Source organism: Maylandia zebra, linkage group LG13 (assembly GCF_041146795.1).
Source record: "Maylandia zebra isolate NMK-2024a linkage group LG13, Mzebra_GT3a, whole genome shotgun sequence".
NCBI lineage: Eukaryota > Metazoa > Chordata > Actinopteri > Cichliformes > Cichlidae > Maylandia > Maylandia zebra.
In genome coordinates, this window is record NC_135179.1 from 7,325,769 (window position 1) to 7,352,142 (window position 26,374).

Sequence of the window (26,374 nt, forward strand, 5' to 3'; positions counted from 1 at the left end):
GTGCTTTAAAATGAGGCTCCAAGGCAAGGCTGTCTCATTTTGTCTAAATGCCTATTGGCTCAACTACCTTCTAGGGGTCTGTCTTGCTTCTTCCACTTGCATCCTTGATCGAAAGGACTAAGATCTTATAAGTGGAGTCGAGGAATTTGAGGAATGAAGGCATGCTGTTGTGAATCAGTTCAGGTAAATCTCAAAACTTTTCCGGACAGCCGGGATGCTGTCTCTGTCACTCTATCTCAGACAACAATCATAAATAGAAGGGCTCATGACCATGGTATGTCACGGTTCTGGGTCCGTTGGACCCAGCAATTGAGTTTATTATGTTTTGGTTTACTTTTGCATCATGGATTATTCTTTATGTTTCTCTGGTACTTTGTGTTTCAGTTATCTTGGTGTTTTGGATTGTTTTCTCATTTTCTTGTTGTGATGATGATGTTTATTATTAGAGTTTCATGTTTCTGTTTATCCATGTTTTAGGAATTGTGGTTTCATGTATTATTTTCTGTCCGTGTCTTTTAGTAGTGTTTCATGTTTCCTGTTTTATTGTGAAAGTCTTTGTCTTAGGTTAGTGTGTGCAGCTTTGTTCCCCCTGTCTCGTTAGCCCTGATCTCTCCCTCCTGTTGCCTATTCCCTCATTACTACCCTGTGTATATAAGCCCTGTGTTTTCCCATGCTCGGTGTTGCGTTGTACCATCAGATTGTGCCTGTGTGTTTCTAGTCTCCGTATTCAGTGTTCACGTCATGCTTTATTTTCATACCAGCAATAAAGCTGAGGTTTTTGAGTTTCAAGTTAATGTCTGAGTCCTGCGTTTGGATCCTCCTCTCCGCCTGCCCGCATACAGAGCCCTGACATGGTAAGTAATAAAATAGGGCTATATGTATAGTATAAACAAACCCCGACAGGACATCAAGTATTCTGTGTAATGGCCCTGTGTTTGATCCATTTCTCCCGGACACTCAATTTTCCTCATCCTCCTTAAAATGTGAATTTCTTTAAAGGTTGTTTTTTTTTTGTTTTTTTTTTTTTTTTTTTACTTCTCCCTTGCTGAAAACTTTCTGGCAAAAAGTCTCTTCCCCACTTCTTTGTATACTGTCACGTGACCTGGAAATCTGCAAAACCAGACTCAATAAAGTGATCCGCAAGGCCAGAAATTATATGGGCATGGAGTTGGACTCGCTTAAGGTGGTGTCAGAGAGCGGATGTTGTCCAAGATAAGGAGAATGCTGGACAATACCTCACACCCACTCCATGACGTGCTGGCCAGACACAGGAATACGTTCAGTGTGAGACTGAGATTACCCAAATGCACCACTGAACAACACAGGAAATCATTCCTGTCTGTGGCTATCTCTGTACAACGCCTCCATCTAATACTCAGTGCAATAGTTACACCCTTCTGCACATGCTCTACAGTGAAAATAAGAAATAAAGTTTTATAGTTCCCAGGTTAGAGTAAAATGCCAATCATATTTATTTAATCTGTGTAATATTCTGGATATTTATAATTTAGCTATTTCTATATATTAGAACTATTTCTTATATTTTGTAACTTTGTAATAGATTTCAGTCTGTTACTGTTCTTATTGTCTTGGAGCAACTCGAACCACATATTTCCTTAGGGATTAATAAAGTATTCTGATTCAGAAAACTTGAAACACTTCTCTTTCTCTTGCTTTCCTGCAACTTCCTAAAGCACGCAGAGCTGTCTCTAATTAAAACGGTACGATGACTTCTTGTGACAGTAAAACACACGTGCAGATATAGTCACATTCATACACACACATGCACAGCCTGTGGCCCTGGCTTTAATGAGTTCTTTTTTTGAGCATGAGGCAGCTAAATACCGATTGCAATGAGTTCTTTGGGCTAAAAACAAATCAGTGCCTCATTTGGGCCACGACATATGCAGATTATACAAGAGTGTTCTGCACAGTATTTCTGTGCCGAATTGTTGCATCTGTCTAAAATCTTTGTGTCAAAAAATTTCTTTAGAACTTAAACATCATTGCAGATTTCTTAAGTCTACTAAAAACTATATACATCTATTGTAGTGTTACACCCTGGACAAGTTGCCAGTCCATCACAGGGATCATGCATAACCTGATATATCTGCTAAATTTGCATGTTGCTTTAGTTGGATACCTGACATCAGTTTCGAATACAGGGATAGAAGTCATTCCTCAAAGCTGGTAATGACAATGCACAATAATGTGCAGCATTTAAGGGAGGCTAGTGAGATGCTATTGGAAGGTGAATGAAGTAATACAAATGCCAGTGTCAGCTCCACTCATCTCCTGCCTGAACTTCTGTCATTTTGTCTTTTTGTCTCTCTGTTGCCCTTTCCTCACAGTTCAGTCCTCTTCTTTCTTGCCATCTTTCTTCTTGTCATTTTTGATTCATGTTCATTCCCCATCTCTCATCCCATTGTTCACCATCCATTTTGTATTTTTAATCTCAAATGCCACTCTTATTTTTACTTCTCCATGTTCTTTATTTCCAGTTTACCCTTATCTAACTCTTTCCTCTGATTCCAGTCTAATATATTATGTTAGCCTTTGTGCCTGCTGAACCTCTTGTAGTGTTGCATAGGTTTGGCCAGAACTGCTGTCATTAGCACTGAAGACAGAGCCAGGGTGAATTCACTTTTACCCCAGCCATTTTCAGACTTCAAAGGAAACAGTGAATTACTTTAATGATGGTACTCACTTTGAATGTTTTTTTTTTCTCTGAGTTTAGTGGAAATGACAACTTGTCAGATTTTTTTCCCTTTACTTTGTCAATTTTGAAGGAGACCTGCTTCTGTGAAAGTTAACTGAGGCCAGCTGTCACTGATTTCATTACAGATCAAGTACCTTTTGGTCCACATGCTTATTGAAATATTTCATCAGGACTGACTTCAGTGTGAGATTTTGTCTGTCACATAAAAGTTTCAGGAAACTTTCTTCCATGGAAAATTTCAGCTTATATCTTTTTGAAAACAATCTTCATAAAAGTTACAAAAACAAAACAAAAAACTGCCCACTTCAGTGCTGCAAAGTGAAACATTGCCCCTTTCTCAAATACAACATTGGACGAGTCATGATACATATCCAAAAACATTTTAAGAACCAAGAAAGCAGAAAAAAAGCAGACAACCTTCCAAAAAAGAAAAAAAAACAGACAAAATAAAGTCACTAAAATTTTGCCGTTACACAACCCTCATATTTTGCAGGAGTTTTAGCGTAACTATTAAAATGGTTCCAATAGGAAGTGGGACACCACCAGAGTAATGCCCCCTCTCAACTACCCGTGGGTGTAGATGTGTTTGCCATTTATGTGTGGGTGTGAGCCTCTGCAGGTGAGCACACAAATCCTTTAACAATAAATGGCATCAACTTCTGTTTGACAACCTACTAAGTTTTTTTTCAAATATGTATTGTACTGTAGCTGAAGGAGAGATGCCCTAATTGTTTTAAAAATCATTTCTAAGATATGTGGCATCTCTGTTCACACAGCAGTTGTCCCACCAGCAGGTTTGATAAATTGAAAGTTGTTGACAGTTGGAGCTTATGCCAGCTAACATATGGAGCAAGGTGGGGTACTGGACAGGTTACCATTCCATCACAGGGCTAGCACAGAGAGGCAGACACCCACACATGCTCACGTCCACACCTGTGGCCAACTAAGAATCACCATGTGACCTAACAATCATGAAGGGAACCCAGGCAGGCACCAGAGGAACAAAAAGCCCCTAGTCAATGAGGCAGCTCAAACCCAGACGTTTCCTCCTGTGAGGCAATCATTCTACCCAGGTTGAAATGGATTTACTTTTTTATGTAATTATTAATTTCCAAGCTGCAACAGTAGCTTAAAACACAGGTTAAAGCAATGGGGGGGGGGGTGTCTTATTCTCTCTCACACTTGTAGTACACCTAATTATCCATGCAGATCCTTTTAATCATTTAATCATTTCCTGTCACATTGCCCAAGCGTCATCCTTTGGAGCAGTCATTAGCCAAAATAGAACAGTCCTCTGTTTTATTACATGCTTTTCTTGGGTAATATTATTCTTAAACACAACACATCTTTTCAGAACCCTTTAACTGTATTAGTCAGTGAGCAGACTTGATTCAGAATTAACATTTATTTTTGACTGGATAAAGCTGCATATTTAATGGGAGGTAGCAGAAAATATAGAGCGGATAGCAAATGCAAAACCCTCAACTTTCACATGATAAACTTGGGTTTGGGTCCAGGATCCGGTCAGTGGATCGGTTTAGTAAATAGAAATACTCTGGCTAACGTTAGGAATAGAGCTGGATTAAAGGTCAATAAACACGTTGTATCTGAAGCCAGTACAGAGTTTCTGTGTTGGGGCAGCTCATGATCTTTCCCAAACCTAAACCAAGTTCAGTGAAAGCTTTACCAAAAACCATTAAGAAATGCATTAAACTCCCTAAATATTGTCAAAAAGAAGCATAATCAAAATTACATTTCCCAGAAAAAATGACTTCTGGGATTTTTACGAGGCAGAGTAACTCTAAAAATGTTTAAATAAAACAAACTCCACAGGCAAATTCAAGAATTGTTATAGTGATATGTTAATTACATAAATATTTAAACTAAACTACAAATTTTTCTGTCATTACATTCAAATGTTCTCCTAATCAAATCAGTTATTTGCAGGTGATGAAGGGCTTTTTTTAGCAACGCATTTTAAAGAGCGATTTGCTCATGTGACTGTACAAAGCCTGGCCTTCTTAGTCTGTGTGCGTGTGAGCATAGGCCTGGTGGGAAGTTATAATTGGCCTTCAGAGACACAGATGCTAAAACAGATTATTGTCCTTATGTGCTGCCATACGTACACAAACACATACGCGCAACCTCCCACAGTCTGATACTGCCAACCAAAGATCACTTCCAAATCTTAAGAGCTGTACCAACCAAAAGTTTTATACATTTACTCATTCACACAAGCACTTGTGAATATTTTAATTCCAGGTGCATTTGAGATATTTAAGCAGATAAGGGTTTTGAGGTGAAAGGGGGGTCAAAAGAGCATACAAGCAGAGAAGGAAGAAGAGGGAAAAAAGGTGGATAAGAGAACAAAAGGTGATGATCAAGAGGAAAATGAAGGCGGAAAAGATAACATTAAATTTAGAAGAAAATTTAGAAGAAAAAAAGAGACCAATCAAAAAGTTCATATTTGATAAGAGGAATTCAAAAGAGGTGAAAAGAAAGGGAGGATGAGGAATAGAAATAGGAATTAGAGGAGAAAGAAAGGAGGAGGAGACAAAAGCAAATGTCATATCAGCTTCTGACCTCCTTTAACTTGACTAAATGAGATGTTAGATTAAAGACATGGACAGAGCAGAGAATTATAACATTAAAGAGAGAGCAAGAGGGAAGGAAGGGGACGAGGGAGACTGCGGGTAATCAGCAAGCAGAGAGGATATTTTTGTGTGTCTGGGATGAATAAAGCGAGAAAATCTAAGAGGGACACCAAGGGAGAGATAAAATTAGTGAGTTTAAGTAAGAGAGATGATGTGGCAAAAAAAGATGTGTTTGGCCTAATCTTACAGCATTTCCAATTTATTCTTGCAACTGATGTATTAGGAAGATATTCTGCCTTGTTAATGCATGCTTAATGAAATGTCAGGAGAGACATGTTTATGTCCGCGCATACACACATGCAGGAACACACATCCACACAAAATGTAATAAATAAAAACGGAAGGGGGAGATTTGTTTACAGACACATTGAATTTCCCCAATAAGCCACTGATAATTGCCCAATTTTGCATTAGCTGTAGGATGCTACTGGAGCAAAAGGGTAATATAGCCTGACTATAAATGTGTCGTTTAAATCAGCTACTTTGTAAATTTAGAGAGGTTTAACTGATCAAACGGTTGAAATAAGGCCAGTTTGTTTGATTAAGAAGAAGCCTCAAAATTCATCAGTATAGTCAAAACTAAGAGGAACATGGTGTTTCATAACTAAAGTTCTTAAAACACCAGACATTAATTTTGTGCATTAACCCTTTCATACATGAATTATGACAACCTCAATCAGGATTTTTTTCTTAAGTATTTTTATTCTTCTTTAGGCATGAAAAAAAAAGACTTTTCAAAGAGTTTTTTACATGTCCACTTAGGTGGACAACATACGTTTTGAGTGGATGGCAGGATATGGAGTGACCCATCAGTGTCCAGTGTAGTGGTGTATGTGCAAGTATACCATCAATACTGACACAAATACAAGAAAACAGCCTGCTGTCCACTGTAGTGACCACTATGCGTGAAAGGGTTAAAAATATTTTACAGACTCACGAATTCTAAAGGCAGCCGACAGTGTAATTTTGCTGGATTAATTTGGGGCATTTTTTTCTAACCAAGCCTGATTTTTCCAGTTTATGGGATGCGACTAAACAGATCTGATCAATTAGACCACTATATTTTTTTTTGCATCAAGTGCAATGCCGCTCAAAGCTTCATACAAATTATACTATAGTCAAATTTCCAGTTTTATCTCAAACACACTGGTCCAGATCAAAATGCTCTGAAATTATTTCTCCACCTTCCAAGATGTGGTCCCAAACCTGCCAAGAAGAAGAAGGCTAAATCTGCCCCAGTGAGATCCTGAAACATGTGCAAAAGTGTCCATGATACACCTTCACCTCCTGGAAACATCAGGACCAGGTCAGCTGATGTTGACTTCATTTCTCTCACTGTGCGTTGGCGATAAACTTTCCACAAAATAGCTTTCAGAATGCTTCCGGTGTGTATATGCCTTACAACAAGTTTAAATCAGAAAAATTCTGAATTTCGTGTCAATTTTCCACAATTGAATTTTGTGTCTTGGTGTGTAATGGCCTTAAATCACATGAGGAAAATGGTATTTTTACTTGATTCAGTCTGGATTTTATTTGCACTGAATGGTAGTTGAAATACTCTTTCATTTGTTTTAAATTTGTATTTTCCACTGTGGTAAAAACTGAGTCAAAGAAAACTCTCCCATCAGAAAATGTGATACCAGCACATCTGGTACTGTTGCATGTTGGAGCCAAGTAGGTGAAAATTCTTTTTGTCTCAGCTCTTGTGTGAGGTCATAAAAACCTAAGTGAAAAACAGGTCATTGCAAAGAAACATATAACGTACTGAATCATATCTACAGGTTATGTAGCATAGCACTGTAGTGACAGCTCTTCCCTTTTATGGTTCACTGATGGCCGCCTGGAATTTAGTCCAGAAAGTAAAACAGTGTGTGAAGAAATCCGAGCAGGAATACCTCTGTGCAGTGTGGGTGGACTAATCTGCTTTCATAAGGCTATACTGGCCTATGATAAATGCTTTTGAAAGACAATATTTGCACCATATGCTGTGTGTGTGTTTAGGTGACATGTGTGTGCGAACCTGCCTAACATTAACTGCACACGTGAGGCAACATGATGGGAAGATACTAAATGAAGGCGATACATGTCAAAGTGAGACAATTACCAAAATAAAGTTGGCTAACCACGATAAAGGTCTATACCCATAATTGCACTATGTGACAGAAAAAAAAGGATTTATTGGCGAAGGGGGTCATTTATAATGACAAACTGTCTTCTGTCTTCTTATCCTGGATGACAGTATCTGTGGACATCAACAAAGTAGCAGTACTAACCTTGTACCCCATGACTTGTATCCTACAAAACAAGATGATAAGAAAAAATTGTGAGTAACGAGGGTTGAAGAAAACTGTGTTTGAGTCTCTTTTAGGACATTCTTCGATTTAAGGCAGAAGCAAGCTATTTGTTTAAAATAAACAGGCTCTGATAAAGATTTCTTGAAAGCAGACATACTGTATAAGTGAATCTCTGGGAGTAATTAGAAATCCGGAAACAGAAACTTCAAATAAATGATACCGTTGCGCTGTATAAACAGCCTACTGATATTTTTATCATGACATGTCAAGCTTCTGTGTGTTATCTTGCTGAGTATTTCATCTGTGTAGTGACCATTCATCAAATAATGCTACCCTGTGCTTCAGTTGCAGTGGTGTGACAGCATTACAGCAGATAGCTGTGTATATGTTAGCATGTGAGAACTTCCCACATCCACGCGTTAGCACGTGTGCATGCATAAAAATATCTGCACTGCATGCTAGTGCAAGCCTTCATATCTGTCTGTGAGCATGTGTGCGGACGTGCCTGAGGGGATGCTGGGGTAAAACAGATGACTTGTCACGTCTGTCTCCCAGGAAGTGCATCTTCATTAGTAACCAATCAAAATCCAATTACAGCCAGTATCTTGGCATATTAGGGCCCTGGCATTAAAATGATATGGTGCGCAGATATATTTCCAATCACTGCAGACTTTAATTACCATCCTGTACCACACAGACCACTTTTTAAAGACAGGGGGTGGGAGTTGTGGGATGTGGGTTGAGAAATTGGGCAAAGGGAAGAGCATAAAATGAGCATTAGTGAGAGAAAAGGCAAGTGAGGGAGTGTCTTTAAGAAGAACTACGAGGGGAGGGGTGTTTGAGAGCGTGATGGTGTGGGTGAATGTATGTGTGTCTGTTAAGCTGATTTTGACACACTTGTCTCTATTCAGCAGTGCAGTAGAGCAGTATTAGAGTTTTGGATTGTGGCTATTTTTACTAACATATCTGCCTCAGGCCTGTTGCCATTATGGGCTGGTTGAACATGACACCCGACAGGGCATAGTGAATACACAAATAAGCCACTTATCTTGACTGACAGCTGGGGTAACAGTTAATCAGGCAGCAAGTATGAAGGGTTATCACTGGGACCATCAGTTGGTCGGATAGTCGACCAACTGGCAGATAGCGTTAATTGACTGCATGCAGTCAATTAATGTATGAGCTGAACTGCCATTGAGTAATTTTTTCAAATGATCATTTAGTTAGTAAGTCAGGCGGCCAGTTAGTCAGGGTAAATCAGTACTTAGTCTTTCATACGGGCAGTTTTCATTTTTCTCCCAACCAGTCTGTAAGTTAACCCAGACAAATATGTAAAACGACTGTTTAATTATAAAATACAACTAAGGTTTGACACCTAGACCCTATGCCCATCACTTGCTGTGCTAGATATAAATTTGGGGAGTAATAACATATTAACTGAAGCCTACTGTATAGGTAACCGTGGAAGTGGAGGATGGAAGCAGCAGGCAGCAGCAGCACAGACATGTCAGAGCGAAAGATAGAACGTTTGCAGCTTAAATAGACCACCAAATTGGCAGGGTATGTTGGATATATGACTTGAGTAGAGTAAGGCATGCTAAGCATAGAGCAGTTTGCTTGCAGGTTTCAATCTGTTTAATCAGATCAGCAATCAATAAGCTACGTGTTAAAAAAGCATGAATATCACCAATAAGTGCAAAGAGGAAAAAAGCATATTTGTTATGTCATCTTGTAACATGAGCAGCTGCTCAGTGGACCCTTATTAAAGAGTGTGAATGTTTGTGACCATGCTTGTGTTATTTTATTAAATATCTTGACACAATACAACACAATTCACAGTCATGCAAAACAATTATGTTTTTCTCAATAATTCATTAATCAGTTTTAATTCATTGATTGATCAGTCCATTTTCTTAACTGCTTATCCGGCTGAGCTTTGCAGTGGGGCTGAAGGCTATCGCATTTGACACTTAGTAATAAGTGGTGTACATCTTGGACAGGTGGTCGGTCAATCACAGGCTCAAAGCAGAGATAATCATACTGCCAATTTAGAAAAACAATACATTTTAAAAATTCAAAAAGTGCTGATGTTGGATTACATAACAATTACTCATGTAAACATTTCCTACCAAACTAGTGTGTATTTAATGTAATACTGCGAGAACCAGAGGAGCTGAGATGTGGGGAATGCTTATTAGCAGGAGAGGGAGGATTATGTCTCTGCCAGGTAGTTGAGCTTTTTCTCTTTATCTGACATTACCCTTAAATAAAAGCTGTGCTCATGTAACAGTATTAACCAAAACAAAATCACTGTGTTGGCGGACAGAGGACAACACTGAGCGTGCAATGTAGGGTGCAGTGGCAGATGTAGAGGTGGCTTCATAATCATCCCACCATTCTCCTTTAAAATTACATAAAAACATCGAAGAGGGTAGTAGTGCTTTTACATAAAATATATAACCATGAAGGTTATTCTTCTTCAGGATAGCCAAACATGTGGATTGATTTAGATTATGTCAATAACATAGAACATTCATTCTATAAAAAAGTTTGCCTCCTACAACATCGCAAAGTTATTTTCCGATGTTGTAGGAGGCAAACCAGTATAGTTTGCAACCAAAGTTTACAGACGCAGAAATGGTTCTTTCTTAATGTGAGCTAGTGCATGCTCTGTCATAGAGATTTGTGACTGTCAATTTAGCGAGAAAATCTGAGGGCTCAGAAGATGCAATTTCCGAATTGCAAAGTCTACGTTTTGTCATTCACCTTATGTGTGCATTTTGTTGGTGCTTTCGCTAATGTCTGTGCCTTCCTGTGCTTGGGTCATGATTTGGAATTCACAGGCATACACTATTCACCAGCAACAAATGATACAAACATCACTAGTGGAAATGGATCTGCATCTCCTTCATCGTGTTGATTGGTTATTTCTGGCACAGGGGAGCCACTGCTTCCACAACTGCTGAACCCCGTAAATCTTGCCCTCAAGGCAGACTAAATGAAACACTCAGGCATTCATCCAAATTGTGCCTTGCTGCATGAATCAGAAATAATACTGAAGTCATGAGTCTGTTGCCAAAATATCACAAGCCTCCACTGTTTATGCAAAAATGACTGCTAATAACTGTGGATATGTTTACCAGTCTGTGTCAATAATAAAGTAATTAATTAGTGATAAAATGCTCACATGGAAACCCGTCTGACAGCATTGTTTGCCATCATTATGGGAACGATGTGTTTAAAATCACTGATTAGTCGCCTGCTTGGAAAAAGCGTTGGTAGAGTTATTGACAGCACTCTGGGAGCACATCTTTAGCAAATCACAATTTTGAATGAAACTCTGTTGTGTTTGATTTGTAGTTGAATATTAACAGATCTGCCAATTCTAGAAGATTGTGCTGCTAGAGCAGCTTTGTCATTGTTTAGGAAGCTCAGTGAAGCAATAACATCCCATAAAAAAAAATCAAAATCAGCTGTCAGCACAGTTTGATTGTCCTTTGGCACCCAAACACACCCGTGTCTTACTGTTCATGCTCAAGGTTTATATAATATTTATATAATATTAAACTACAAATGCAGTACTGTGGAAATATTTCAAGCACTAAAAGTAAACGGAATAGTGTGAAGAATAATGCTATGAATAGTTTTTATTTATCTGCACAGTATGTTTAAAAAAAAAAAACACCTGTTATTGGCTCAGGCCTGCATCAACTGTTATGGGCCAAAAGGGAGGTTTACACCCTTCACAGGTCACCAGTCTATTGTTGGGCTAAAACAGACAGGGCAGGGAATCATTCACTCTCACATTTACACCTATTGCCATTTTGCCAATTAATCTAACACATGCGTGTGTTTGGACTGGGAGGAAGCCAAAATACCCCGAGGCATGAGGAGAACATCCAAATTCCCATCAGAAAGGTCTCCAGCTTGTGGATTCAAACTCAAGATCTTCTCGCTGTGAGCACCAGCACTGCATCCCTGTGCTGGCTCATGCATACCTTACATTTCTGTCTCATTCTTAATTTGTACTAAATGCCAATTTCATATGTCAAAAAGTACACAGAGAGACATCAAACTGAATGACTCTTGGAAATTGTGATAACATTATCTTTGTTATATAACTAAATGACACGTATAGAAATGAAGTACAAATCCAACTAAAAAATAGTAATAGTTTAAATATTGGAAGCACAGCAGTAGCTGTTTCAAAGTATTTATACTTGTTAAATTTGAGAATCTTTTCCATATATTGAATTGTAAATTTAGCAGAGGCTGTTAATAGTTTTATAACTCTTTCAGTGTTCAAAATAACATAATTCTGACTGGAAAATAAAGAAATACCTCCAAAAAACAAAACAAAAACACTTCCAAAATAAAAACGGTATGAGTGTGTATATATAATGAGCACAGAATAACCTTTAAACAATACCACTGCTGAGTTTCTAATTCATTAATTAGAAAACTCAATTTTTTTTAATTAGAAACTTCTAATTTATCCCCTCCCAATGCAGACGGTGGATCACAGGGGACCAGCGCATATGCTGCAGGCCCGTATGCGCTGTCTACACTGGCTGTCTCTCACCTTTTACCCATCCCTGTTGCTTGTCATGTGGTTTCTATGACGTATTAAGAGTTTTTCATGTGCTGTGCGCTAAGGTGTTTTTTTTTTTTTTTTCTGTTCCCAAACTGATCTCCCTGTTGGAGCTCAGTCTGGGGGGAGTTCTTTTTTCTCCTTGTCTTTCCTGATGTTGTGCATTTTTCCATTGTTCGGTTCCGGGTCGCTGCTCATGTGGCTGACCGGCCAGCTACCTGGCCTGACCTGTCTCCCCAATGTGATGTTTGTGTATTGTATGTACGGTCGGCAAGGTCAGTCTCTTAATTGCCCCTTGGGGATAAATAAAGTCTTCTGAATCTGAATCTAAATTAATGGGAACTGAATTCCAGAAAGGCTATGAGAGGGACAGAATCCGTGAAATATTAAGTAAGAGAGACAGATGGAGAGATTAAAAAACATGTCCTTCCTTCACACACCCCAGACCCACATTACCTTCTTTTTCTACATGGGTCATTTGCAAAATTACCTAACCCAAGGATGGTGGAATGGTCAGAAGTAAAAAGAGGAGGATTTTTATTTTTTTTTTACATTTCAATATCAGTGCACACCAAGGCCTCTCACCACGCCATTTAAAGCTACTGGAAAATGTCAGTCAATAGAGGCCTTAAATGGCAGCACATAAAGGCAGTTTGAAATAATTTATATGTAATTTACTATATTCAGTGCCTCTCTGTCTGCTAGAAATTACATGAACTCTTTCCTCCATCACATGGTGGTTGCATATGGATTATGTTCAATGGAAATTTTTATTTTTTTGGACAAATGAAACATTACTTTTATAAAGTGAAATCACCAAAGGGTTTTTGGAATGGATGGCAATTATATAGGTTGGCATCAAGACTCATGTGAATAGTTAATGGTCAGGTAACAAAAGCCCTTTGCTAATGGTGAGGGATTTTTGTTACATATATATTAACAAGTCACTTTTGACCTCTTCTACATTTAAGCAGACTGCAGTCTTCTCCTAACATTTGATGCTAGTTGAATGCTGCTACAAGCACGCATTTTATGCCAAAACGTGAAATCTTTTCAATAACTGTTTTTGATTTTATCATTAGGTTACCGGTAACTGAAAATGTAATCTGATGGTGTTACATTTCTGTCATAACTGTTATAATAACATAAATTTGGATAAGGGTACATCACCTGGATATAGTTGAGGCTGTGAAGGACCATCATCCAAGACTTTTAAATAATATGGAGTCAAAAGATGTAATATGCATTCTATGTATAATGTATTCTATTATTGTAGTGTAATTACCTTACAATATAAAGTGCTTTGAGGTGACTGCTCCTCTGAAGTAAAAAGTCTCAGATCCAAAGTACTTAACTCCCTGGTATAACTCTCAAACACGCACCTTGCATATAACCTGTGCACTTGAAATAATTTAGAATATCTACATTTAGTCTGAAGTTTGCTACTCTATTAAAAAAAAACCTACATAAAGGTAGGACATCTTACTATTCATCACTGATTGAAGAAAATAAGACCAAACCTTCATAACCATCTCACAGATGTAACACATACATATCACATATTCCATACAGCTACTTTCAATACAGAGTTAGGCTAAAAACACATTTCCTGCATTTATTGCTTATAGGCTGGACAAAACTACCTATAAAACTCTGTAAAGCCTTTAGAGGAGCCAATATTCTGCAGCAAGAAAACTGTCATGTTGTTTGATTGTTGGGATTTTCTCTGTATTATTGTAGGGTCTTTACCTTACAATATGAAGTGCCTTGATGTGACTGCTGTTGTGATTTAGTGCTATATAAAAAAAACTGAACTGAATTCAAGTTAATGGCATCATAGAATGTAAAATTTTATTTTTCATGCTGAAATAGCCTTTAGTTATAGAAAAGTTAACTAAAAGTTAGAAGCTTAATAAAATGCATGTATTTTTTTCTTCTAGTTCTTTTCCTCCTAATATAATAATTTTTATGTTAAAAAAGAGATTAGTTTAAAAAAAGGAAAGAAGAATTTTTTTTTAAAATCACGAATCCCATGCAGTTAGTTTGACATGCTATTTTGTGAATTTCCATCAGAGTATTGTTTTCAACAACTGGGCGAACTTCTCCTCAGTGGTCTGGACATGCACTGATCAAAAGAACCTTTTGACAGGAGAAGTATTGCACACACACACACACACACACACACACACACACACACACACACACACACACATTTATGTGAGTTGAAACAGAAATGATGGAAAAAGAAGAATAATGCAGTAAAAATAATTCTGAATTAAATGCTTGTCATGTCGTTTTAAATTAGGCCCAAATATGAACATTTTTTAACTTTGCTTCATTTACACTTTTAAGGTGACATAATACACTCAATGGTAACTTAAAAATATTAGGACTGACTAAAAAGCATTTTTATGCTGTCCTTGAAAATATAGATATTTTATGCATTTGTGTGTGTAGACAGTGTCACCACAGACAGTGCAGCCCCATTTCCAAGCATTTCTAATAAGGAAAGCTTGATTCACTGCATGCTTATATGTGTTTCAAGTACTGTAAAATCCACATTATTTATGTTACACTGGCATAACTGATTCTATCAAAGATCAAGTACAAACACAAATACAAACAACACCACAGGGTGGCTCACACACTTCAGGTCTCCCATATCCTGCATTTTATTTTCATTTATTTATGTTATGTGATGTTATTTATGGTGATTTGATCCATTTAGAGTCATGCAAACTCTATTGCTATGATTCTTCTGGGAGAAACCAGGGCTAAATTGATATAACCTAAAATGAAATCTGATCTGTTGACCTCCCTCAGTTGTCTGAGATGATGCAAGTCCGACTGCAGCAGAGATGGCTGACTTGAGAATGGTCTGTGCATTTCTCCGTATATTTAAATCAGAAATCAGAAATATATATATATATATATGTGTATATATATATATATATGTATGTGTGTGTATATATATATATATATATATATATATATATATATATATATATATATAAACACCCAGCACGCCCCTGCGGGCGGTTTATCCTTCAAGCTCGGGTCCTCTACCAGAGGCCTGGGAGCTTGAGGGTCCTGCGCAGTATCTTAGCTGTTCCCAGGACTGCGCTCTTCTGGACAGAGATCTCCGATGTTGTTCCTGGGATCTGCTGGAGCCACTCGCCTAGCTTGGGAGTCACCGCACCTAGTGCTCCGATTACCACGGGGACCACCGTTACCTTCACCCTCCACATCCTCTCGAGCTCTTCTCTGAGCCCTTGGTATTTCTCCAGCTTCTCGTGTTCCTTCTTCCTGATATTGCTGTCATTCGGAACCGCTACATCGATCACTACGGCCATCTTCTTCTGTTTGTCTACCACCACTATGTCCGGTTGGTTAGCCACCACCATTTTGTCCGTCTGTATCTGGAAGTCCCACAGGATCTTAGCTCGGTCATTCTCCACCACCCTTGGGGGCATCTCCCATTTTGACCTCGGGACTTCCAGGTTATACTCGGCACAGATGTTCCTGTACACTATGCCGGCCACTTGGTTATGGCGTTCCATGTATGCCTTGCCTGCTAGCATCTTGCACCCTGCTGTTATGTGCTGGATTGTCTCTGGGGCATCTTTACACAGCCTGCACCTGGGGTCTTGCCTGGTGTGATAGACCCCAGCCTCTATGGATCTTGTGCTCAGAGCTTGTTCTTGTGCTGCCATGATTAGTGCCTCTGTGCTGTCTTTCAGTCCAGCTTTGTCCAGCCACTGGTAGGATTTCTGGATATCAGCCACCTCCTCTATCTGCCGGTGGTACATACCGTGCAGGGGCCTGTCCTTCCATGATGGTTCCTCGTCTCCCTCCTCTTTCTTGGGTTTCTGCTGCCTGAGGTATTCACTGAGCACTCGGTCAGTTGGGGCCATCTTCCTAATGTATTCTTGGATGTTCGTTGTCTCATCCTGGACTGTGGTGCTGACACTCACCAGTCCCCGGCCCCCTTCCTTCCGCTTAGCGTACAGCCTCAGGGTGCTGGATTTGGGGTGAAACCCTCCATGCATGGTAAGGAGCTTTCTTGTCTTTATGTCAGTGGCTTCTATCTCCTCCTTTGGCCAGCCTATTACCCCAGCAGGGTACCTGATCACGGGCAGGGCGTACGTGTTGATGGCCCGGATCTTGTTCTTACCATTCAGCTGACTCCTCAGGACTTGCCTGACCCTCTGCAGGTACTTGGTGGTTGCAGCTTTTCTAGCGGCCTCTTCATGGTTCCCATTCGCCTGTGGGATCCCCAAGTACTTGTAACTGTCCTCTATGTCTGCAATGTTGCCTTCTGGTAGTTCAATCCCCTCAGTTCTGACTACCTTCCCTCTCTTTGTTACCATCCGACTACACTTCTCCAGTCCGAACGACATTCCAATGTCATTGCTGTATAGCCTGGTAGTGTGGATCAGTGAATCGATGTCTCGTTCACTCTTGGCATACAGCTTGATGTCATCCATGTACAGGAGGTGGCTGACAACTGCTCCGTTCTGTAGTCGGTATCCGTAGCCAGTCTTGTTAATGATCTCACTGAGGGGGTTCAGGCCTATGCAGAACAGCAGTGGGGACAGAGCATCTCCTTGGTAGATCCCGCACTTGATGGTGACTTGTGCTATGGGCTTGGAGTTGGCCTCTAGTGTTGTACGCCACATCCCCATTGAGTTCCTGATGAAGGCTCTTAGGGTCCCATTGATCTTGTACAATTCTAGGCATTCCAGTATCCAGCTGTGGGGCATTGAATCATAGGCCTTCTTGTAATCAATCCAGGCAGTGCACAGGTTGGTCAGTCTGGTCTTGCAGTCTCGGCTGATTGTTCTGTCTACCAGTAGCTGGTGTTTTGCGCCTCTGGTATTCTTGCCAATTCCTTTCTGTGTCCCGCTCATGTATTGACCCATGTGCCTGTTCATCTTAGCCGATATGATGCCTGACAGGAGCTTCCATGTAGTACTGAGGCAGGTTATTGGTTGGTAGTTGGAGGGGACCGGTCCCTTCTTGGGGTCCTTGGGGATCAGGACCGTCCGGCCTTCAGTTAGCCATTCCGGGTGTCTCTCGTTAACTAGCAGCTGGTTCATTTGTGCTGCCAGACGCTCGTGGAGTGCAGTCAGCTTCTTCAGCCAGTAGGCGTGAACCATGTCGGGCCCTGGTGCTGTCCAACTCTTCATACTGGAGACCCTTTCTTGGATATCTGCCACTGTGATGGTTACTGGACCCTGTTCAGGGAGGTCGCTGTGGTCAGCCCTCAGATCCTCTAGCCACTGAGCATTGCCGTTATGGGTTGCATCCTTCTCCCATATGCTCTTCCAGTATTGCTCCGTCTCCAGCCTTGGTGGTGCTGTTCTCTTATTGTTCCCTTGCCACTGAGAGTACACCTTTGCTGGTTCTGTGGAGAACAGCTGGTTTATTCTCCTGCCTTCTATCTCTCTGGTGTACCTCCTCAAGCGGCTGGCCAAGGCTGTGAGTCTTTGCTTGGCAGTTTCCAAGGCCTCAGGTATGGACAGCTTGCTGTATTTCTTAGGCACCTTATTTGTCGCACCTTTCTGCAACTCCGTTAGTTGGCTAACCTCCCTCCGTGCTACTTTGATCTTGCCCTCTAGCCTCCTTCTCCATGGAGGGTACTGCCCCTTGTGGCTGTTCAACTTGTAGCCAAGCATCTCACTGATCACTGTTGCCGTATTGTAGATCAGCTTGTTAGTGTCGGTAATCGTGGTTGTAGGTATTGCCCGTAGTGCTGCATTAACATCATCTAGCAGACCTTCTGAGGGAACTTCACGCTCAGTGAATCTGCGTTCGACTACTCCGCCTAGGCTGCACTGTCGAGCGCGGATCCACTGAGCGCTCCACACAGACAGCATAGTCAGAAGGAAGAGCGCAGGGCACCTCCCCCACCCTCATTCAGATCTGGCGTTTGGAATTATTTTGGTTTTCATGTGACGTATGACCCTGAAGGTAAGCGAGTCATGGACTAAAGTAAAACAGTATGTTGGATGTGCCATGCAATGCTCAATTACATGGGTGGGAACTAGTGTGTTAGCGCAGTTAGCTCGTTAACGTGTTGGCCGTCTAGCCCCATGCACGGGGCGATCGGCGGTAGCTCGTTAACGGAGATTTGCCATGTTGTGGTGTTAAGGTCATTTCAACGAGATTAACCTGAAAGCACTAGTGGGAACACAACGAATATGACTGCACATTTACGCCGACATCATCCTAGTGCAAAGACAAAAACAACAAGCATGCTACTAACTTTAGCCGAGTCATTTAGACAGCTGTTAGCACATGATTCTCCTTATGCTGCTGAGAATATAACCCAGAAGAAGCGGATAGTATAGCTTTTATTTTGGAAAGAGACATTTCTCTGTAATAAACTCTCTTTTCCAAAGATGCATGATTCCTCAATCAGATACAGGGCTTGCAATATCGCTAGCCTGACGTCCTGGGGCTAGCGATTTTTTTCAGTCGGGCTACCAAAATCTATCTCTTCCCTGCCCGTCGGGCTATTGTAAGAAGGAAAAATATATGTCAATGCTTTTGCATTCTTTCAGAAATGTAGCTGGGTAATTATGTCATTGGCATCGGTGAGCCACTGTCAATATGTGACATATTGAAATGCGTTTGAATTTGCGCTTGTTTTTTTGCTTTCACTTTGCAATCGTGCGAACTGTGTATAGAGAGCGACAGCACTGATCTGTGAGTGATGATAATTTGTACACCAATTCCTCTCACATCGTCTTATTAATCGTTAGCTTACTATGCAAACATGGCAAGTGAAATCTCCTGCAGCAAGCTTAAACATGTGAGAGGTTGATCGCGCAGAGAATCGCTGAGCTTATGTGAGTGCGTGTGTAAAAGCAGCAGGATATATATTTGACTACGATGACCTTCACAGACAGATATATATTTTAGTTCTGCTGAGCCAAATAAGACAGGTCAGGGTGAAGAAGTGACAGCCAAAGAAAAGCTTGCCACAAAACGGAGAAGTTATGACAAATCAGACTATAAGGCAAAAAGAAAGTGCAGCTTTATGGTTTCATGGACAAAATAATTTCTGTGGCTGCAATATGACGAGCTAAATAACCAGGGCTGCACATAAATGGTCCACAGGTGCGCATTCGCTGTCAAAATAAAAAACACGCACAAGGGTTAGGGTTAAATTTGTACTTTTGAGTTAAAATATATATTTATAATTTTAATAAATGACAAATTAAAAAGGCATGAACATTTTTTTTGTATCGAAAAAATATCGAACCGTGACACCAAAGTATCGAACCGAACCGAACCGTGAATTTTGTGTATCGTTGCACCCCTAGTGTATATATATGTATATGTATGTATATATGTATATGTATATGTATGTATGTATATGTATGTATGTATGTATATATATATATATATATATGTGTGTAAAAACTGCTTAAAAAGTATGTTATTCACTGCAGAGCTTATGCCGTTAATTGTCACGTGAAAATCCAGAATGGCGTGAAACCTGTTTCCTCCTGTGCACTGGCTCTGTATGAACTGACTTAATTGGGTTTTGGCATGAGAAAGTTACATATTGAAAAGCTAATCAGCCTTTCCAAGACCAGAGGAGAGCACAGGAAATTTACCACTTTTAGTAAAATCAGCAGTGAGGCTCTATGGTGGCAGTTTCAGTCATTCAATTTAGTCTTTTAGTCAGTGACTCCTTGACATTCACAATTTGGTCAGTGTTTTATTTTGTCTAATATAACCAGCTGAACTGATGCCAGCATAATAGCAGAGTATATATTGTGCAACTTGTGGCCGTTTGAAATGATTGCTTTGGCATTTTAACATAACGGGCATAGATCAAAGTTAGAACTAATCCATGTAGACATTCAATGAATTGAGATTCAAAGTTCCTTTCAACTTTGCTTCTGGATTATCAGTTTTTGTACGTGTCAATCGACAGTCCATATCTGCATAGAGAGAGGAATCCTACTCCCCATTTCTTCTAAATGAGTGGAGGATGTAGGTACCCTGTGATTATGCTATTGCCTGGCCGACAGCTGAAGAATGAGAAATTCACAGAGGCAATCAGAATGTGATAACTGCAATCAGTAACCAATACTGAACAAAATAATTCAAATCAGTGTTGTTTTTTTCTTTAACCTCTGCTATGGTAATGCATTGTATCATGGTCTACACTGCAGGATTAGTAAGCATTTATTATACATGCGCACACTGGCTAACTTACAACCCATTCTTAGTTTCTAACAAATTGAACAAAGGATAGATCAAGCAAAATGTTTGTCAGTGTCTTCCCTGTTATTCACAGAATAACACAAAATGTACTTTCAGCATTAGGGAATTCATTTGTTTTCTTCACTAGAGTCTGTTGGCTGATTTTAAGGGATTATGGGTCTTGGTCAAGGTCACCTTGACTATACTTGCAGGAGGAGAGAATATTTCACATTCACAGATCACGCCCAGACTTTCTTAGCTGGGGATTTGAACCTGCAACCTTACACAGGCAGAATGATAATTCTAGGTATAAGATTACATTTGGAGCATACAAATGTGGGGCCCTTATCTGTTTGAGCTGGGTGAGATTATTACTACTAACTCATTATCTCTCCTTTCAGGCTTATACCACTATAGCTGCTATTACTGCCACAATGGCCTTTAGCGAGACGCTGAGAATAGACTCATTTACTTGAGTTTTATTACATTTCAGATAGCAGCAAGTTATCTCTGCATCTGTCCATCTGTCTTTATGAGTATTCGTGTGTGTGCATTGAACTGGCCAACAGATTACTTTATTATCTTTGAGTTTCATTTTCGATAGCCACAACTTTATTATCCCTCAATCTCTCCCCTTCTCCTTAACAATTCCCAATTTTTTGTCTCCTGTATTTCTCTTTCATGGCTCTCTCTCTCCATATCCTTTTAAAAGCATGTGACATTAGTGGTGCTTTAATTGTCAACGGCTGGCGGCAGAAATGAATAGACAAAAAGAAGGAGAAAAAAACTTGGAGGGGAATTGTCTGTGAGAATGAGAAAATTGAAGTATGATAAGAAAGGTTGCCATGCACAAAAAGGAAATTGTGAAATTACATCAGGAAAAAAGATAAGATGGGTAATCATAACAATGACCAGTATGACTACACACATAGAGACACTTCAGTGCTGCATTCAAAATTGCCCAGATGAACACAGCTTCACTGCCAGGTATATTTATTGTTAGTAGTAGTATTAAGACTTTATTTCATTCTAAAAGCCCTATTCACACAAGGTTCGTATTATAAGGGAACTCAGCCCCCCCACACACATGTGTTTTGTGCATTGCATTTGGATGTGATAAGCAAATGTACTAGGAGCCACTATAGTCCTAGTGCCAGTTGAGTGCCCTACCTGATGCAACCTTTCCCATTAATCTGGGCTTTGAACGTAAAAATGAATCAAATCAAACAAATCATGTATATCATAAAGAAGATCATCTTCTTTATGATCCACATGCAGTACTGGATCAGTTGAGGCCTGGGTTAACAATGACCGCCTCTGTTGCCGTTGGCCAGCAGGGTGCTGGTGGAAACTACTACTGTTGGCCAACAGCAACAGTGGAAAAGGAGAGGAGGGAGGTGTGTTTGGAGGCAGCAAGAGAGAATGAAAGGCAGGAGTGTGGAGGTGAGTGTAGGGACTTTAATTGTAGGGTCTATGACTTGTAAAGGGAGAGAGCTGGCTAATATGATGTTCAGAAGGAAGGTAGATATAAGGTGTGTGCAGGAGGCCAGGTGGAAAGGAAGTAAGCGCTGGATTTGGATTCAAGCTGTTCTACCATGGTGTAGTCAGGAAGAGAAGTGGTGTTCGGATAATCTGAAAGAAGATTATGTGAATGTTGCTATTGATGTGAAGAGTGGCAGACGAATCGTGAGTTTGTAGCTGGTAATCAAAGGGGTGATGTTGAATGTTGTCAGTGCATTTGCCCCACAGGATGGATGTCAGTTAGAAGAGAAAGAGTAAGAGGAGTAAGCTGGATAAAGTGGTAGAAAGTGTCTCTAGGGGGAAGAAATTAGTGATTGGAGCAGACTTGTATGTGAAGTGAACAGAGATGATGAGGAAATGGTATTAAAAAGAGGAATGTGGAAGGACATATGGCAGTGGATTTTCCAAAAAGGATGGAAATGACTATTGTGAATACTGCATAGAGTGACGTATAAGAATGGAGGAAGATGCTCACAAGTAGACAACAAAAGGATGGAAACAGTTGTCAGAGGTGATTTGTGACAGAAAGATAGGAGCAAGAGTCATGGAGAAGGTCTACGAGATAATACGGAGACCTGCTATAATGTATGGTTTGTAGATGGTGGCACTGATGAAAAGACGGGAGGCTAAGCTGGAGGTGGCAGAGCTGTAGTTGCAAAGGTTTTCATTGGGAGTGACCAGGACAGGCAAGATTAGAAAGATTAGAAATGACTATATCAGGGACAACTCAGTTTGAGAGGTTTGGAGACACATTTAGAGAGCAATGGCTGAGATGATCTGGACATGTGCAGAGGAGGAATCGTGAATAAACTAGACATAGGATTTTTAATATGGAGCTGTCAGGCAGGAGGAAAACAGCAAGACCACAGAGAAGGTTCATGCAGCCGGTTGGTGACATGGGACATAGAGGATGTTAGGACAGGGAGAAATGAAGACAAGTGATCCATTGTGGGAACCCCTAAAGGGAAGTGCTGAAAGAAGAATTGGAAGAAGATGGTGAAACATTTCATGTAATGCTGAAAAAGCAATGCTGTATTAATGTGAATACATGTCAATGTGATGTTGACATGGTTAAGCTTAATCTGTGATATTAAAATCCAGCTTCTAGCTGATTTTGACATTTTTATAAGAAAGTCAGCTGTGTAGTCACAATTGTGCTCAAATCTCCTTTATGTATAAAACCTAAATGACTGAACTCAAAGAAAATAAAAAAGAGCCTTATAGACTTTTGAGTGGACTAGCCAACTCTCAATTCTTCATCCCTTCATATTTTTAATGACAAAAGCAATGCTGTGCAGAGGAAAATCTCTTTATAAAAACATTTTGGACCTGTGACATTTTGGTATATAGTAGCAGAAACTGCAGACTGGACTGAATTTTACAGAATGTTACACAGAGATTTGAAAGCTCTATGAAGTACAGTTACATGTACCTGCTCTCTCTCTCTGTTTCTCTCTACATGTGGGTGTTTATTTGTTGTATGGTCATATGGTTGCACAATGGCATACATTCAATTTTCAGAGTGGGAGTGACCACTGCAACAGATCAATTAAAACAATAATCACTCTTTATCGCAATAAAATTAATTTCATCACAAGACAATTTGAAGGGAGTGTGACAAATTATATTTCCTGTGCTAATGACGGCACAGGATTAAAATATAGGTGGCAACCAGCATTATCCCATGAGACCTGAAGAAATGAAGACCTGGGGGTACCTCTAGTGTGCATTAATCTTAATGATACATGCAAGACATTTCCAGGGTACTGATGAAACAAGCACAAAATTCTTCAGTACAAAATCATCATGATGGAGGGTTCTGGTTTTTACTTTAGTAGTTCTCATTTAAAAACTCATAGCTTAGTGTAAGTACATTTGTTGTTATCAATACTATGTAACATTGTGTTTAGTGTTCACTGTCGCTTATCAATATACCAACATAATCTCGCAAACACTGTGAAACTATTGGTATTGCATGGATGCGTTTGAGCATATGGCAGATTTTGCAATTCATGTCTTTAAATCACATTGCTAACAAGATAGATGTGTTTATGCAGCTCGCTCTTTATTCTGCAAAAATCCATTTAATGCACACTGAAATTTCCATTTATGCAAATCCACTCAGACACAATATGAGTTTGTATCTGTGCATTTGTCTATACATTTTTGAGCAAGTGTGTGATGTCTTTGTCTTCCTGATATAGGCAGTGAACAAAAGCAGACAGTTCGGGAGTGTCATATTGGCCACTGAAAACAAATGAAAGCAACAAAATGCAAACAACTTGCTTTTATAGGATGTTGCAACTCAATATTTTAGTTACATACATATAACTAAACTTGATCTTGTTAAATGCTCATTAAGAGGAAATAGGTACTTATCAATCCATCCACATGGGGAGTTTTCTTTTTGTTGTAGACTGATTAAAATAAAATATTCACTGAACTATAAAAGTAAATATGCAAATAATGGTTCAAGACAGACGAAACTGTATACAGATCCAAGACTCAAATATAAAGATAAACAGATGAAAAAAGGTTTACATAATTTTTTTAAGAGATTTTTTTCCAGTTATCTGTTGATTGAATCCTTTCTGTACTACATATTATGGATTTCTTTTTTTTCCTTTTTTTCCATTGTGATGGGGACAACTATATCTTACAATGGTCACAGAATGAAACCATGATTAAATTACAGTTTCACAGTATTACACTGCAGTTGGTTGAATCAAATAAGGGACTGTGAGAGACCAGCCTCAACATCTGCTGTATTAGACTTAAGTGGAGAGAGACAGAAAATCGAGGCAGCGTGACACTGTAGTGACGTCATGTGTACATGACACGTGTGATAAACGCAGGCACACAAGACTGATTTTTGGAAATATGACTGTGCCTTAGGCTCAAGAAGTATAAGTTCCCTGTGATAAATTCAGTTTAATCACTGTGCAATTAACTAGTCCATTAAAAGTCTTTTGGACAAAATGGAAGTGAACACTTAGTGGAGTTCCTCCTGTATAGCAAATGATGGGAAGTGGAGCAAGCTATGTGGAGGCAAATGTGCTGCTCATCTGTCAGAGTCTGTGTATGCATATGTGTGCACGCGTGCATGCATGTATGTGCATACCAAAACACGACAGTTCTGATTGTGTGTGTGAGTGTGTCTCAGTATATGGGGACACTTAACTGCTCGTGTGTGAGTGTGGGCCATACGTCTAATAACTCTGAGCACAAAATGTACAGAAAATGAACAGTGACATTTTTATTATTAAAAATGAAATTCCCTTTTCCTTATTCCAACTCATTAAGTATGAATTGTGTTAATATTTCCATTTGTCTTTGGTAATGTGGTATCTATCTCTTGCCTTCTTCATTCTCCTCCCCCCTCAGAGCCATTACAAGTTTGTACCAAAGCACTTTACCACACTGTAAAGTCATTAAGCTGTACTTTTGCCACATTTTACAACCTGCCCAAAAGCCCTGACACCTATTGTAAAAGACAGCTGACATGCTATTAATAAAAAATGAACGAAAAAAAAAGATAACCATCTGCATGAATATTACTCTCCATTAATTTTAACACGTTCACTGCAGCCTTGACTTTTTTAAGAAACTACCACCCAGCTGTATGGTGTGCAAAATGTCTCTGGCGGGGCATGGTTCGTGGCGCAGCGGAGACTGACACACCTGAGCCTGATGAGCTCATTACACCTCCCCTGTATTAAACGTGCCAGGACCTGAAGTGGTTGTTGTTACTCTTTGTGGCTGTCGCTGAAAAGCCGCAACCGAGGTTGGGAAAGAATAGCAACCGGAAATAAAGTGTAAAACGTACAAACTATGTGGGCAGGTCCGTCATTGCTGTCATAGTCTCACTCAAGTTTGATCAGACGTCCTATTCAAAGTGATATGTTTTATTCTGCTAAGAGGTCAAAAGCACTGCAACCTGCCAATAGAAAAATGCTGCAAAAACACAATAGAAGTTCAATACAACAAACAAAACATTGACCTCACAAAACAAACTGTTTTCTTGGAGACAATAACATGACCGGATGCGGAAGTGACAAGCTAACAGTAAGCAGCTAATAGCAAGAATATATCTACAGAATTATATGAATCATTCAATTAAAATACACATTTACATCCTTTTCTCTCTCTGCTTCTTTAAAGCATGCCTCCATGTGATTCTTCCCGTTTTGACTTCTGTCAGCTTTTTGCCTCTTAAATAATTTTCTGTGGTGGTTTACTCAACTTTCTCACAAATATACTGATATTTACAAAAGAAGAATGAGTGGTTAGAATCTACAAATCTGTGCATAATTCCGTAAATACACACAGCTTTATAAATCTGAGTGAAAGCATGCATATATATTTGCAAGTC